At 38.8% G+C, this 14,577-nt stretch overlaps 1 long non-coding RNA gene across 3 annotated transcripts in view; it reads right to left on the bottom strand.

Moving 5' to 3' along the window:
* Positions 1-5,788: 5,788 nt before the first annotated feature.
* LOC147416195 (uncharacterized) overlaps positions 5,789-14,577 on the bottom strand; it is a 32,348-nt gene continuing 23,559 nt past the window's right edge. The window contains exons 5-7 of one of the 3 annotated variants that reach the window (XR_015184227.1): positions 11,751-11,800; positions 10,221-10,377; positions 5,789-6,199 (exon numbers count right to left, since the gene is read on the bottom strand). This is a non-coding gene — a long non-coding RNA (uncharacterized LOC147416195). Of the gene's footprint in view, positions 6,200-9,300; positions 9,373-10,220; positions 10,378-11,657; positions 11,801-14,577 lie in introns of those variants that run through there. The other 2 variants (XR_015184226.1, XR_015184228.1) reach the window with 2 other exon arrangements.

The raw sequence follows: 14,577 nt of genomic DNA on the forward strand, positions 1-14,577 counted from the left end.
CTTTTTTTTTAATGCCAGAACTCATGTAATTTTCATGGCTGTGAATCAGAACATCTTCATTCTTGTGGCATGTTTTTCACTTTTATGAACACTAATTTCACTACATTTTTAGAGTGGTGACTTTAGCCACAGCGTGGCTGCTGCTAAGTTCCCACGGCTACCAGTAGGACTTTTATGTGGGAAATCTGTGGGCAGCAGGGAGCCTCCCTGTTTGTATCAATATGAACTTCCCAAGCACATCAGACTGACATTTTCTCAGCCCAAGAGTCGGAGCACACATGCTCTCACTTAGAGTTCTCTTTTCCTAAGCTGAAGGACATGTGTGATCATTTTAATTTCAACAGTTTTCTAGTAGGCCTTTTGCACACACAGAAATCCTGCGCAAATGAGTTTTTTTCTCTTCAGCCGGCAGAAGCCCAGTCCTACAAACTGCTGAGTGCCGGGTGTAAGGCACTAAGGGACTTGAGCGAACACCAGGAGATGTACAGAGCATCCTTCCAGCTCATGTGCTCCAAGCGTGCCGGAGACTCTTAGCACTGCAGAGGCACCCACGTTCCCTCTCCACCATCAGAGATCAGGCTGCCGGTGCTGGTGGGTCATTGTCGGCACAGCCGTCCCGCAAGCGTTTCCCAGCCTTTCACTCTGTGGCTACGCATTCCAGAGATGACCAGACACATAAACACATCTCCTGTACTTGCATACTGGAGCACTTTCTGCAGCTGGGTAGTAAGTCGAAGAACACATTAAAAGCTGTATATATTGTCTCCCCCGATTGAAAAAAAAAAATTGATTTTTTTGTTCTCAGAACATAAAAATGCAGTGGGAGGGCAATGGGCGAATTGTATGGCTTCAGCTTTATTAGAGATAATATACTGCAGGGAAAAATCAGCTGTGGTGGAACACTGTGTTTAGTCAACCTTTAGAGAAGAGCACACAACCCACAGACATGACAGGATCACGCGCAGTGATCGTATCTCGCTATCACTTCCTATTTGCAGAACTGCAACAATAGTAATTGTGGAAAGGTTTCAGGTCCATAATCAATAATGATGGACATCCATACTCAGGAATATGAGGCACTGGGAAGCAGGGAAGCAGAAATCCTCAACCTTCAGTCAAAAAGGCTGATTTCTTTGTCAGCGAGAGATGCTGCAGCTTTGTATGAAGCTGAATCCAAACGAAATCTCTAAGCCCTGGCCCTTCAAAGTGCTCACAGCTCCCCGTTTTCAATCCAAAGTGTTCAACTCATTTATGAACCTGTCCTTTGGCAGCCACTGCAACTTTCACTCCTCATACCTGGCTGTGGATGAAGTCCACATTACACTGATCTGGGCATATTCCTCAACATTGTGCCACGTATCCCACAGGAAGACAGGAATATTGTGAGATATATTGCTTTTCAGCTAACAGTGAGAATATCAACATATAATTTAGAGGGCTTGAAATGGAAAAGAAAATAAAAAACTGAAGGTACTTTTACTGTTGTTGCAGCCAGGGTAGTCTACGGCTGTAAGTGTGGTGAGGTTTGTGGAAAGAGGTAACATCTTTCCCGAGACCAACAGATATATTTGGGGGAAAAAAAAAAAAAAAAGATAACCTTTCTTTAGCTCAAAACTATCACTGCTAGGCTTTCAAGTTCTCCCAGTTTGACTGCTAAAACCTGGAAAATGTTTCTCCAAGCAGGATGAGCGCACAGCAGTGCGACAGTCATGCTCGTTGTAGGCTGGCAGCAGAAAAGCAAGTGTGTGCTCAGCTGCTGAGCAAAGTGTGGGGTTGTGCTGTCACTTCGTGACCAGAGGAAGCACTGGGTATGTCGAACGCCCGCGCCCTGGGGTGGCAGTGGGGAGAGGTACAGCCTCCCCAGCCACTCGCTGGTGACTTTAGAGACGCTATGATTTGGCAGTGCTTTATTTAAAAGGCCCAAGCCAATGAGATTTTTTTTTTTTTAGGAGCAGAAGCATTGGAGAGTGTACAGCAAAAATCAGAAGCTGCGAGGTGCACCAGGAAGATTTATAACAGAGGGTTTGTGTGCTTCTCTGACATCAGGACAATTTTTTAACATAGCTGTTAGGAGATGCATTGAGCCATCTGTAATCTCCCTTATTCTCGTTATCTGACATAATGAAACCAGTAGTGCGTCCCAGGTCTGTTTCAATCATCTTTCAGTGTAAGTCAAAAAGAGAAACATGTAGAGACGTCACAGCTGGGGCAAAATTCACGCTGAAAATCCTCACCAATGCCTAGTGTAACCAGTAGTGCAAGAACACCAAAAAGATTTGTCTATTGTCTCTTACTTAGCCCCATTTTCTAAGGCAGTTCAGTGTGTGCACATCTGTTCCTTTCCCCTTTGAAAAGCGGCTGAACTCCTTGGTAAAAAGAACCAAATGTGACAAAGATCTCAAAGTTACCAGCATTTCTAAAAGCCACGTGAAAATAACTGGCCAAATAGAAGAGAGAAGACCCATACACAACCACTATAAGCACTCGGACTGAAAGTGGGGCTGTGTTATGAACCTATACGTTATCATGTCCCCCAACACCCACTGTAGGTTGAAGGAGCTCTAACACTTCAGCCTGGAGAATGGCTTCAACATCAGTTTGTGCTCACCCATTTTATATATCCATTTGGCTTCAGTGGTCCTAATGTTCAAGCAATTCCTTACTGACATTAAGAGCACAGTTATTTTCAGGGTATGGGGCTGGAGATGGGGTTTTGCTGGGGACTTCAGGGCTTCAGCCCATTGAGTCAGTGGCCACCTAACCACTCTCTCCTGACTCCCTGGCCTCAAATGATGTCCATCCCACCAGGCGCCTGCAGGCAGGAGGCGTGTTTGGAGGTCACCCTTGTGTCAGGCTGGCAAGAGGGGCTAAAAAATGAAAAATGTACAGAAGAAACAAGGAGAGCAGCAGAAACGGGGCAGAAGAGAAGATGGAGGGCTGCAGGAGGTCAACACTTTGGTCTCACTCTGCAAAACTTGTAAGGACTTTTTGGTGTTGAGTCATATGAAAGGAAAGTGGGTGGCTCTAGAGACACAGTAAAAATGAGATTAACTCACCTACCAAATTCTCAGTCATCCTCCTCTTATAACCACTGCCAGGAAGTATGAATAACCAATCTAAATCTAAATAAAACAAAAAAAGAAAATACTATACAATGAGACTAGTCCATAAAGAAACCATGAATTTGCTCTTTTTAATTATTAAAAGCTACTCAGCAAGTTTTCCAGAGCAATCACCTCTTGTTCATGGAAGAAAAATCTATCTTCACTGCCCATGTACGCAGTGTGATGCCCAGATAATTGCATTATTTTGCCCATTTGGATTAAATTACAGTTTGTGAGAGTGAGAAAGTAATTCCCCAAGTGCCAGTTATTTTTCTGCTTAGAAAATACCATGTAAAATTATTCCATTCATGGAAGAATTGAAACGCTTTAACTACCTACTTGCTCACATTTTGTAAATTATGGAAGAAAAAAAAGTTCATTGCCACTGCCAGCATGAGACGAATGTTTCACTGCATATGACCAGGGCTGACAAAATTTCCACTCCAAGCTCATTTGAGTTCAGCTCGGGACACGTCTCACAGACTTTTGTTTTTACTTTTTGCTGAGCAGAACCAGTATACTCCTACAGCTCAACTAGCGCTGTGCGTGCTTTGACCTTCAAAACCAGATTTCTAGATATCTTCACCCTTGGATACTTTTAATGTGTTCACTGAATATGAGGAACGTCATTAATATCTGCGTCTCGGGAGTCCTCCACCAGATAATGTCTGAAATGTAGCTCTCCAGGAGCTATTTGGAGAAAGACTTCATCACTTTTAGTCCCTTGCAGCACAACTTCTTCATGCAAGTCAGTGAGAGTAAATACTATGCAAAATGAGGAAAGGTGTTAGGAGTGAGTTTGCAGGCAAAACCCCCCATGACTCAGACTGTCCCTCAGCTACTGCATTAGATCGTGCTGACAGAGATGAGATTGCATGAACGCCATGAAGATGGTTTCAGCTCACTAACATCTGAGACAGATAGTTTTTCTCGGACGTGAGTGTGGGGCCAGATCTGAAGTCTATTGAAGCTTTTCAATCACTCTGGGTTTGGCTTTAAGAAAGAAGGGCAGTTTCTGGTGTTGAGTTTGACTGCATGTATTGAAGCAACCCAAGCCATTGAATTGTCAGCGCTGCTGTGATGGAAACAAAGAAGAAAGTAGAGCTGAAGGGACTTCTGAGAAATGTCGCAAACCAGTTAACCGGACAGGAATTGAACAACCTATCAAGCAATATGGAAACAGGATGGTTCCTAGAGATATGCTGCATACAGCCATTTTGTTCATACAGCGTCTTTCTGTGCTCCGGTAACCAGATACATGCATAAGGATTATGCTACTGGACAAGAAAAAAATATATCCTTTAACAATGTCCATAAATTCAAGGTGTAATCAAAGCAAAAAAATGCTTCATTTTGTTGCTGGACCACTACACACAACAGTTCTTGACTAAAAAGTAATAATGTATTGCTTACTATGCCTATATACTGAATCTCAACAAGTCTAATTTCATGTTAAAATCACTAGCTTTTGCCTTTTATCAGATTGAGAAAAGGGAAATTAGCACTCTCTTTTTCATCTTTCAGAACAAACGTATGAGCTTTGAAGTTCCGTATTTGTGAAAGAAACCATCGTGACAAGCTTTCAGTACTGAAAAGGTTAACTAATTCGGTCTCCCCGATAAGTTTATCTATGATCAGAACTGAGTCATACAGAAATACTCCTACAAGATTTGACCTTTTACTTGTATCCCACACTGAGATAATATTATACTTAAAATGGATATCAATAAGAACTTTGTTTTTAAAAGTATATTTAAAATAAATTACTTTTAAGTAACAGAAACTGTTTTCAATTAGCCCTGTTAAAGGAAATCAACTAGAAAGTTATGTATGCTTTTTTATTTTCTTTATATAAATTATACCCATGAGTCCTATGATAGCAGCACTGTACAAACTATGCACTACCTTTATATTTATTTCTTATCAAAATAAACTTAACAAATTAGATTTGTTTTTACAGCACTTTATATCCAATAATGACGATGTTGTATTGGTCCCAGGGTAAAAACAATGAAAGTAGCAGCTGAATGGTATTTTTATTAAGAGTTAACAAAAATGTCTTGTGCAAACAGAGTGTATAAAGAAAATTAATTCCATAATTCCTCATGATGAAGGCATCCTTCTCTTTTTTCTTTTTTTCTCACAATATCAATCTCATTTGGAAAGATCATTTTGAGGGGAAAACTTTAAGTTTTAGCATGACTTACTCAGCAAAACGATATGGCTGAACTTAAACATTGCTGACTACTAGGATTTAGTATTAGGAACTGGCAAATGTTTTGATAACTTAATACTTTTTAAAAGAAAACTTGTTTGTTACTGAAGATTTTGTGAGCCCAGAAGAAACATAATCTAAAAAATAACAGAGCTAAAGACCTAAAGAGATGTTTCTTCTTTTTACTATTTTTTCCATTTCCTCTACCTTGAACTGGTCCCTCCATGCTAGAATTTTAGAGGCCTTTTTGTTGGTGGCAGATTCAAATATCTCTGAGATATTCACTATACAACTCAATAAGAGTCCACGTTTTCCTCCAGCAGTGGAAAAATGGCAGGACTAATAGTCTGGGGTTTGTTACTAAAAATGAGTTCTTACACAAAAAAAAAAGAAAAGAAAAGAAAAGAAAATTAAAACATTGTTTAGAACATGTGGTTTTCTGCTATTAAGTTAACAGTGGAAAATCTCATTACTTTTAAAGTTAATTTTATTTTGTGGTGGGATTATTCTCTAGGCTGAAGCAGATTTTCTCTTAAGCAGAGCCTCTAATCCTACCTTACAGTCTTCTGTTCAACAAGTCAGTCTTTGCACAGCTTGGCTCGATGCATGTGTAAGTCAAAGTGCTGAATTAAAAGGAAAAAAAAAGAAGAAAAAGAACTTTTTCCCACACGTGCCTCTGGGGCTGCTAGCAGGGACTTGTGTGCCATCGTCTCCAGCTCTTGCTCTGACTAAAGGATTTTTCCAATGAAGATGTTGTGTTAAAGGTGCTCTTTGAGCAGTGCTAACAAAGTTTGTGTCTCTAGTGAAAGATCAGATGAGTGTTCTGATGGGGTAAATTAGAAGTTGGACAAATTCTGATGCCAGGTCCACGCAAGAAGCACTGTGGAGAAACAGAGGTGTAAGAAAGGTGTAACATGGTTTGATGGACCAAGGGTTCTGAAAATCAAAGTGGTCAAACAGAGCAGAAAATAGAAGACTGTAAAGGTTTCTAGTTCAGCTTTCTTTTCAAATTTTGGCAGCGTCTAATCTGTCTTCTGACTTTTCATTGAGGTTATGATGATTTACACACAGATTAACAGAGAATCAAATCTGCAATTTGAGGGGAAAAACAACCCCAAGACAGAAGCCTCACTTACAGCTTGTGTGCTATATATGCATATATATATATATATACTACCTACAAGTTACTATGACTCAAATCTGAAACTCTCATGGTTTAAAATACCATGTGAGATTCAGAGTCACATCATATTTGCGTTCCACCAACAGCCCAGTGGTTTTTTTCAATAACACATGCTCACACCATATAAAATTCACTCTTGTGCAGAGGTGAGCCATTATATTGTAAATTCCACTCACCATAATCCTAATGTAATTCAGTCTGTGAGCTGTATTTCAAGATATCCTTAAACCTTCAAACTCAGCCATTCCCCTTGCACTCTGCACTTTCCTAGGTACAGGTTGACCACAAAAATTTGACATATGAATAAGCAAATTATATGCAAAGAAGATCACTTATTATCTGATATTTATTTTTTTTTCTGCTCACTCTAGTTCTTTTCAACAAACTTGCTGAAGTCCAAGATCTACATCTAGAAACTGATTCACTCTGTCTCACTGCTGCTTAGGCCTTGCTTCTCCATCAGTGATAATTTTGGATACTCAGGAGTTCAGTCCTTCAATATTTTTTGTGAAAGAAAATGGATCAGCTGCCCAGCAAACAAAGGAGCCCTGACCAGCCTGAACTCCTACACACTCAGCAATGCTCTGCTAAAAGTATCTCTGTCTCTATGCAGTTCATAGGTTTGTTTCAAACCAGTTGCACTAAACTTTTACAAAAAGTGAAAGCAGAACAGAAGATTGTTCGTTGCTTCACTGTAAATAAGAGTACCTTGGGAGCAGGGGTCTGATCTTCACAAGGGCATGAGCACCTGCAGCTCCCATACCAGCTGGGAGGAGCAGCAAGTGTTCAGCATCTCTGAAATACCAGACTTTGAACTTAAAACACATGAATCCTTGGATGACCTCTCAGAGATGAAGTGACTCCTGCTATTTGGGGACTGGGTGCTGCTTAGAGGACTGTTAGAGATTTAGGAAACAAGTTCAGAGCTGGATACAACTATAAAAAATACATAGACAGGGATTTGGGGTAAGACCAAAATCACTTATTTTACAGATGAACAAAAGCTAAACGTAACTTGCATGGGGTTGAGAAAATTTTGTCTCTTGGCAGAGGTCTAAAGTATCAGCTGAGATGGAGCGCGAGAGCGAGACCTTGCTCCCATGGAGGGTGATACTTTAGAGCTGCTGCATTCATCTGTGCCATGGGGCAAGGAAACCAACTCATTTTTGACATCTCACATGTGCAATTGAAAAGTGAACTTGCAAAAAGGGCTTATTTCAAGAGCTGAGTGAAACTAGCTTGTTCAGTTTGCAGAGTTTTTGTATTGACTTTCTTACGTTTTGCTTCATACAGTTCTATACCCCAGGAGTTTTGCTTTGAGTTTTAGCTTCAAACAAAGCAAAACTGATTGTAAACTACTGTATTTTGACTTTTCATGTTGAAACTATATCTCATCCAGAAAGTCTCAAAAGCCAAAGCACAGAGTACTGGTAGTGTGGGGTTTAGCTCAGCCCATGTGCAAGCTGTCAGACAGAGGATCAGAGACAAGCTTTTCCTACATGCAGCGATGTTGAGACCTGATTTTTCTGTGCAGTCCCATGTCTGCACGAAACTAATCAAAGTCACCCAATTTTATGTAGTTTCTTCCAAGAATAATAGGTGAAGCCATGCCAGAGCTGTCAGATTAAACTAACATTAAATAGTGGCAAATTAGTAATTGTTATTTTTAATAGATTTGTTTCTAGCTAGGTCCAATAAAATTATTATAAAGGTTTGCTTAAACAGAAATCCAGATATACAGCTAGGACTATTTACTGCTATATGAAAGCTGATTGCTTACCTTTAACTTAACAGACCTGATTTGTGAGCAGCAGTATGGTAGTGTACAGAAACACCTTCCTGAAGGAAGCTTTGAAGAAACACCCACTTAAACATACTTTTATCCTTTATTTTATCCACTTTCCATGCTTATTTTCTTAGCAGCCCTTCAGCCCAATGGTTAACACATTGGATTATAATTCTTAATGTTCTCAGAAAATCATTTCTGTCTAATTTACAACAGCACTTATTATCATATTGCCATGGTTGTCTTTCAACTTTCCACTATATTAATAACCAAGACCAATTTTACTTAGCAAGCAACCTAAACCCTCTAACTTGACAAAAATACTGCGTGTTTTTTTCTCTTTCTAACCATCAAAGAAGGTCGCTACAATGACTGGGTATCAGCATTTTTCCTGTATGATTCACTTACACCAAGCAAACCCGCTAGACCTACATTCTTCCGTTTTTGAATTTCTGCTTAACCAACAGGATCTGCAGGTCCCCTTCTCTGTGGCTGGTGATAATGTCAGTACACCATCGCCCAAGTAACCTTTCTCTATAGGGAAATGCTAACATTTAATTCTTCAAATTTAAACCACATGTATTTTTGTCTCATAACTGCACTCTGTATTAACTGCCTTTTGTTATTAACTTGTATCACTAAAAAGCTTAATGAAACCAGTTATTTAAATTGGAAATGTTAAGTGCAGTAGACATCAAAAATTCATTTATGAGCTATAATACATCAAAATATTTAAATAGTAACTAAATATTTTACCTAACCATTGTAAACACATTTTCAGAATTAATAATGACACAGCTCTGCGTATGTTCAGTGTAAAGCTATGTCTCAGAGGAGCTGTTCTTTTTAGCTCATTTCAGGGAACATAAGCAATGACTTTTGAATAGTTTCTATCTCTTACCTTCATCTTACCCAGAAACAAAAGGTGTCATTTAAGGGCTGCCTATGTGAGACCTCCACCAAGAAGAGCAAATTATGTGTGGGTTGACCACATCCAGTTTTCCTCCTGGTACTCTCTGTAAGCAGCACTGCCACTGTACATATTCTTTGCATATATTGCCATTGGGTGACCACAAATATACAGCTGCCAGTGGAGTAAAAATACTGGGTATTTGGGACAAATACTCAGGGACTTCTTGTTCAAACAACATGAACCACAGTTGGGATAAAGTGTAATGGTTTCCCCAAACTAAATTGCTCCTCAGTAAAATTTAACACAACAGCAAATATTAAAAAATGAATAGACAGATTATCTCTGAAACTGCAATTATATTAAAAACTAGGGGGGGTGGAAAGACTATAAAATTTTAAATTGTTTTCTACAACTTCTAGAAATGAAACTGTTTAATTAATCTACAAATATGACTTAGATAATATTTACATAGTCCTATATTTATAGTCATTATTTGAATTATGCATTTCATGTTTCATCATATAAATGTGTTATTTAAGAAATATAAACCTGCAAAACTTTATATTGCAGATAACAGAGTTTAAATACAAGCACATTATCTTTTGAACAGCATTTTTTAAAACATGTGCCACCTCCCAGGTACAAATTCACACTGCTTTTTTATTTTTAAAATGAATTCTGTATCTAATTCCATAAACTAAATGTTTCACTACCCAGAATACACTTTAGTCCCCTGGAGTAACATTAATAAAAGGAACGTCTTTTCCCAGTCTGGCTGGGGGAGCTTACTGGGGCTGGTAAATTATATCAAAAATAACAGTCATCTGAGATGGTTCAAATAACTCAAGAGATATTCTGTGGGCTTGGTCACAAATTTCAGGGTGCTTAGGTTGTAGCTCTCCAAGGCTTCCCATAATGCACATTCTTTCCCATTTCACAATCTTTCAATTAATTCCCAATCCATAAACTTTTATCACATGCCCTAGTATTTGGTAAAAACATTAAAAAATCCATTATACCATTCTTAAGGGACAATCCGTTCCCAGTTCTCTGTAGGAGTCTTCCTCCACCTTCATTCAGGCTCAGATTCCCAGTGATCAGTAAAATGAATGATACCAAGAGCGTATCTCTTCCTTATTTCAAAGAACCATCACAGCCATGCCTTAGGGGTTCATCCTGAAAAAAGATTGATAAAGACTTAAAAAAAAAAGAGCACATGAAAACAATAGTTCTGCTTCATTTGCTAATCACAAAATTAATATTGTACACTACTAATCAGATTTTATGATTGCTTTGTAAGTCACCCTACATCATGCCTTTTTCCGTAACAATTTCATTTTTTAAACTTCTGCAAAAGTAGTCCAAATTCCTATTGAACATAATGCTAGTGACTGATTCAAAAAAGCTCATGGGAAAGTGTTTGGTGTCTATACAATCCTAAATAATGCCTGTGGTGAATTTTATCCAGAAAATGCTACCTTCCGATAGGTTTAATTCTATTTTAAGATGAGTTATATATTTTATGCACATACAAAATTTTTATATATTATACACAATCATTTGTTCTTGTAATAAAAGAACAATTCAGTAATGCTTAACCCCACATTGTACAATTCATATATAACAACACTAACTAATATATTCAAGTTTTTTAACTTCCCTCTGGTTCAGTAGACCATCAAAAATGGACCTGATTAGCATAGGTTTCTAATTGCCTATGTAATTAGCACAAGTATTTCTCTAATTCCCTCTGAGTGCCCTGGTATCCAAAATTACTGCTTTCTTCAGCAAAATTAGTTTGCTGCATCATGCCCATAACTGAGGAATTAAGCTTACTTTGACCAGATTTTCAACAGTTTGGAACACAAGACCACTACGATCCTGATGAGAAGCCCCAGACTTCTGGCCAGGACCTTTCGTGGTGCGCACCCTCAGCAATAGCAGGTCCCAACTTACACACAGGTTCAGCTCAGCCACCATAATTCAAAATAGACTCTTGACAGCATTCCGTTAAACACAATAATTCTGTACTTGTTAGATACAAAATTACTTGCCTGCCTCTATGTCTTGTTAAACTTAAATAAAACACCTTAGATGGAATTACCTTCACAGTTGTGCTATCTTTAATTTTGTTAAGCATTTGTAGAGGCATATTATCCCTCACAGCATATATCTGAAGGAGAAATTCAGATGCCTAAAAGAAGGTACCTAATGCCTGCTGGAATACCCTGCAGTATCCAGGATATCTGTGCAGGCCTGGTAGGTATGATGTGCAACCCACAGGAGACCTGCACCTTTGAACTGGCAGTGAGAGGCCAGGTGGGACCCCCAGGGGCTCTAAAATAACAGGAGAGATCTATGCTGGGGCACATGCATTTCTTCTAAAATTAATGAAATAAAACACTAAAATTAAAAAAATAAAAAGACTAGATAAAATTTTATATGCTTTCACTTACCTAAAAACATGAAAAAAAGTGTAAAAACTCCAGAGAAATACTTTTTTCTAAATGTCGTACTTTTCTGTATAAAATTTTGTCTAAATTTCATACTTTACTGTATCAAAATCTGTCGGAGATCATCACCACTTGTTATCTGGGTCCTATAAAAATAAAGCACATAATGAACTAGTCACATTCACAATACTGGTATACTTTCTAACTTCAAATTTTACAATACCACTACATTTACAAAGTTAAATACTCAAAAAGTCAGAAAACACTAATACAGGCTTCATGAAAACCCAAGACTACAGCTTTTACCTATTTTACAACAAAGTTTTAAATTCTATATTTATATACTATTTTTTTCTCATTCAGCAACCAAGTGCTTGATACTGGTCACAAGAAAAGCGTTGTGACCTTCATAGTTAAATAACGTCTTGATAAAGATACGGCTGCCTACAGTAAAATTATTTTTCATCACTTTGTTGCAATTATTACAAATTTTAAAAATGTAAAATTATTTCCCACTTTAATGTGCTCCTCACAGCCAAGCCTTGGAGCTTGTTGTTGTGATTTTCTTCAAGCAAATTTCCCTTTGATTCCAGGAAGAGTTTTGGTGGAGCATCATATCACAGTAGCAAATAGTCCTTTGTAGTACCACTTCTAGAAATGGCTGAGGAGAGGACAAACCTGGCTGGACTAGTCAACTGGAAGATGACCGTGATGAAGATACAAGAAAGTAGGTACAGTGCTAAGATGTATCAGGTGAAGTATTTCTAGTAGGGTGTGGAAGCTGTTGCATTAATGTTGTATGCAAGGTAATAATGAAAGATGCACACTTCTGTTCACCTTTGTTTAAAAGGTATCAGTTTAACTTAGAGTAATGCTGGGGGATGGAAAACTAAGCTTCTGAAAGAAAACTACACAAATTTTATTAGTTCAGTCTAGGATGCTCAGGCCCAAACTTCCCAGCTACATATTGATGCAAATGGTAGGGGAAGGGACCATATGGGCCTCCACCACACCCCTCCCAGCCCACAGCCTGCTCCTGGGCAAAGTCACTGCTGGGTGAGAGGAGCCATCCTGGCAGGCTGTGCACAGCACGTTGGCACACAGCCTAGCACCTCTGGCTTACTAAAATCAAGTCTGAAAGGGAGTGTCATTGATTTTCCCAAATACATCAGCATGGAGAAAACCACAACGGAGGGGGGGGGGACACGGACGGGGGACGACTATTTAATGTTTTAATTAATTAATATAGACATGGGGGCCCTAAATAAATTTAGGCTGAAAGATAGAAAAATATTTATAATCGTCAGAGCTGTGATGGGTTGGAACAAACTTCCAGTAGGATATAGGCTAGGCAAGACACCTTCTGCATGGATTTCATGGTAAGTTTGTTTTCAACAGCCAGAAGAGTAGACTCATTAGACCAGGAGCCCTCAGCAATGAACCAGCAGGGTCTTGGTTCTTTATAACTCAGCCATAGCTTTCTCACTGTGATTATGAGAAATCAAATAAAATCTCTTCATATTAAAGGAGGCTACAGCTAATACCCAGATGAACACTTAAAGGAAAACATAAACATTATAATAGACATTAAAATGATTATGTGATTATTTTCTGCTTGAGGTTCATTTATGGAGTAGAAAGTGAAACACTACTTTTGGTTAATTCAGACTAAATGCCAAGCGATTCTCCTGATTGCAGTTGCTTCAATGAGATTACTTCAAGTTTACCTTGAAGTAAATGAGATCTGAATCCAACACTTCAATTCTGTGTTTCCTTAAGGGGAACTAAAGGAAAAAGCCCATCATAAAGACTGATGAATATGACTGATTTTATAGTCATGGAGGGTGAGTAAGCAGTGGTGAAGATGTCACAGAGAACAGTAAAAAGCAGTAGACAGCTGTAACTAGACATTGGTTTGCCGTACCAATCACCTGCCCTTCGATGGTTATATGTCAGGATTACACACTGCACAAAGACTAGTAAAAAATGCAGACCAGCCAGCTTTCTCTCGGTATTTATTTGGAGCAAAGTTTCCTTCAAAAGCTATATTTTAAGCAAACTTTTTTTTTTTTTCCTTCTTTATCACAGCCAGATTCTCCAGTTTGGGAATTTACAATATTTTCCTTTTTCCAGAATGACACCTGCTGGTGGGAGAAGCATGGATGAATTGCAAATACTTTATAGGTTTGATTGTAGCTAACCTGACATATTTGCTGATTATGCTCATCACCTGTGTCCAGGCAACCCATTGAAAATAAAGATTTGGAAACTGTAAAGGTGCTATAAAGTGTATGTTGTAGAAGTAACATAGCTTTCCAACCTGATTTAATATTTGCTTTTAATAAATCACCAAGCTACCTACAACTAAGACAATGCTTCAATGGTGTTTCAGTGTTGGACACACACAACTTTGGGAAGCCCACAGCATTAATATGTCAGATTGAGGTGAAAGACAGAAAAAAACTCTCTCTATCCTATGCAAAAAGCTGCTGCGCTGCTTCAAACCCTCAAGTGCAAGTAAAACCAGCTGCTAATGCAACTACTGGTGCTCAATACCCCAAGGATTAGCATGTCAAAGAGAAGTATTGTGCACATATTCCTGACTCAGTATAGGAGGGCATAGCTAGGGGAGACAGAAAGCAAGTCGGGCCTTTGCCAAAACTGTGACAAATACTCCTCAATATACCAGGCAGCATTAAGCTCTGTAATGGGCTTCCATATTCATAGCACCGCTGTTGTGTGGGTCTATTGCCACAGCCTCCCCTCCAGCTAAACTGGAGCCAGACTTGACCTTTTGATGCTTCCAACACATTCACAGCAATATTTCCAAAACTGATTTCCAATGCTAAGAACATCCTCATTGGGAATACACAACCTTACTTCCTTTTTCTGAGATGCCAACTATCCACCGTCTCCTATCAAG

Source organism: Leptosomus discolor, chromosome 1, assembly GCF_034619465.1.
Source record: "Leptosomus discolor isolate bLepDis1 chromosome 1, bLepDis1.hap2, whole genome shotgun sequence".
Lineage (NCBI taxonomy): Eukaryota > Metazoa > Chordata > Aves > Leptosomiformes > Leptosomidae > Leptosomus > Leptosomus discolor.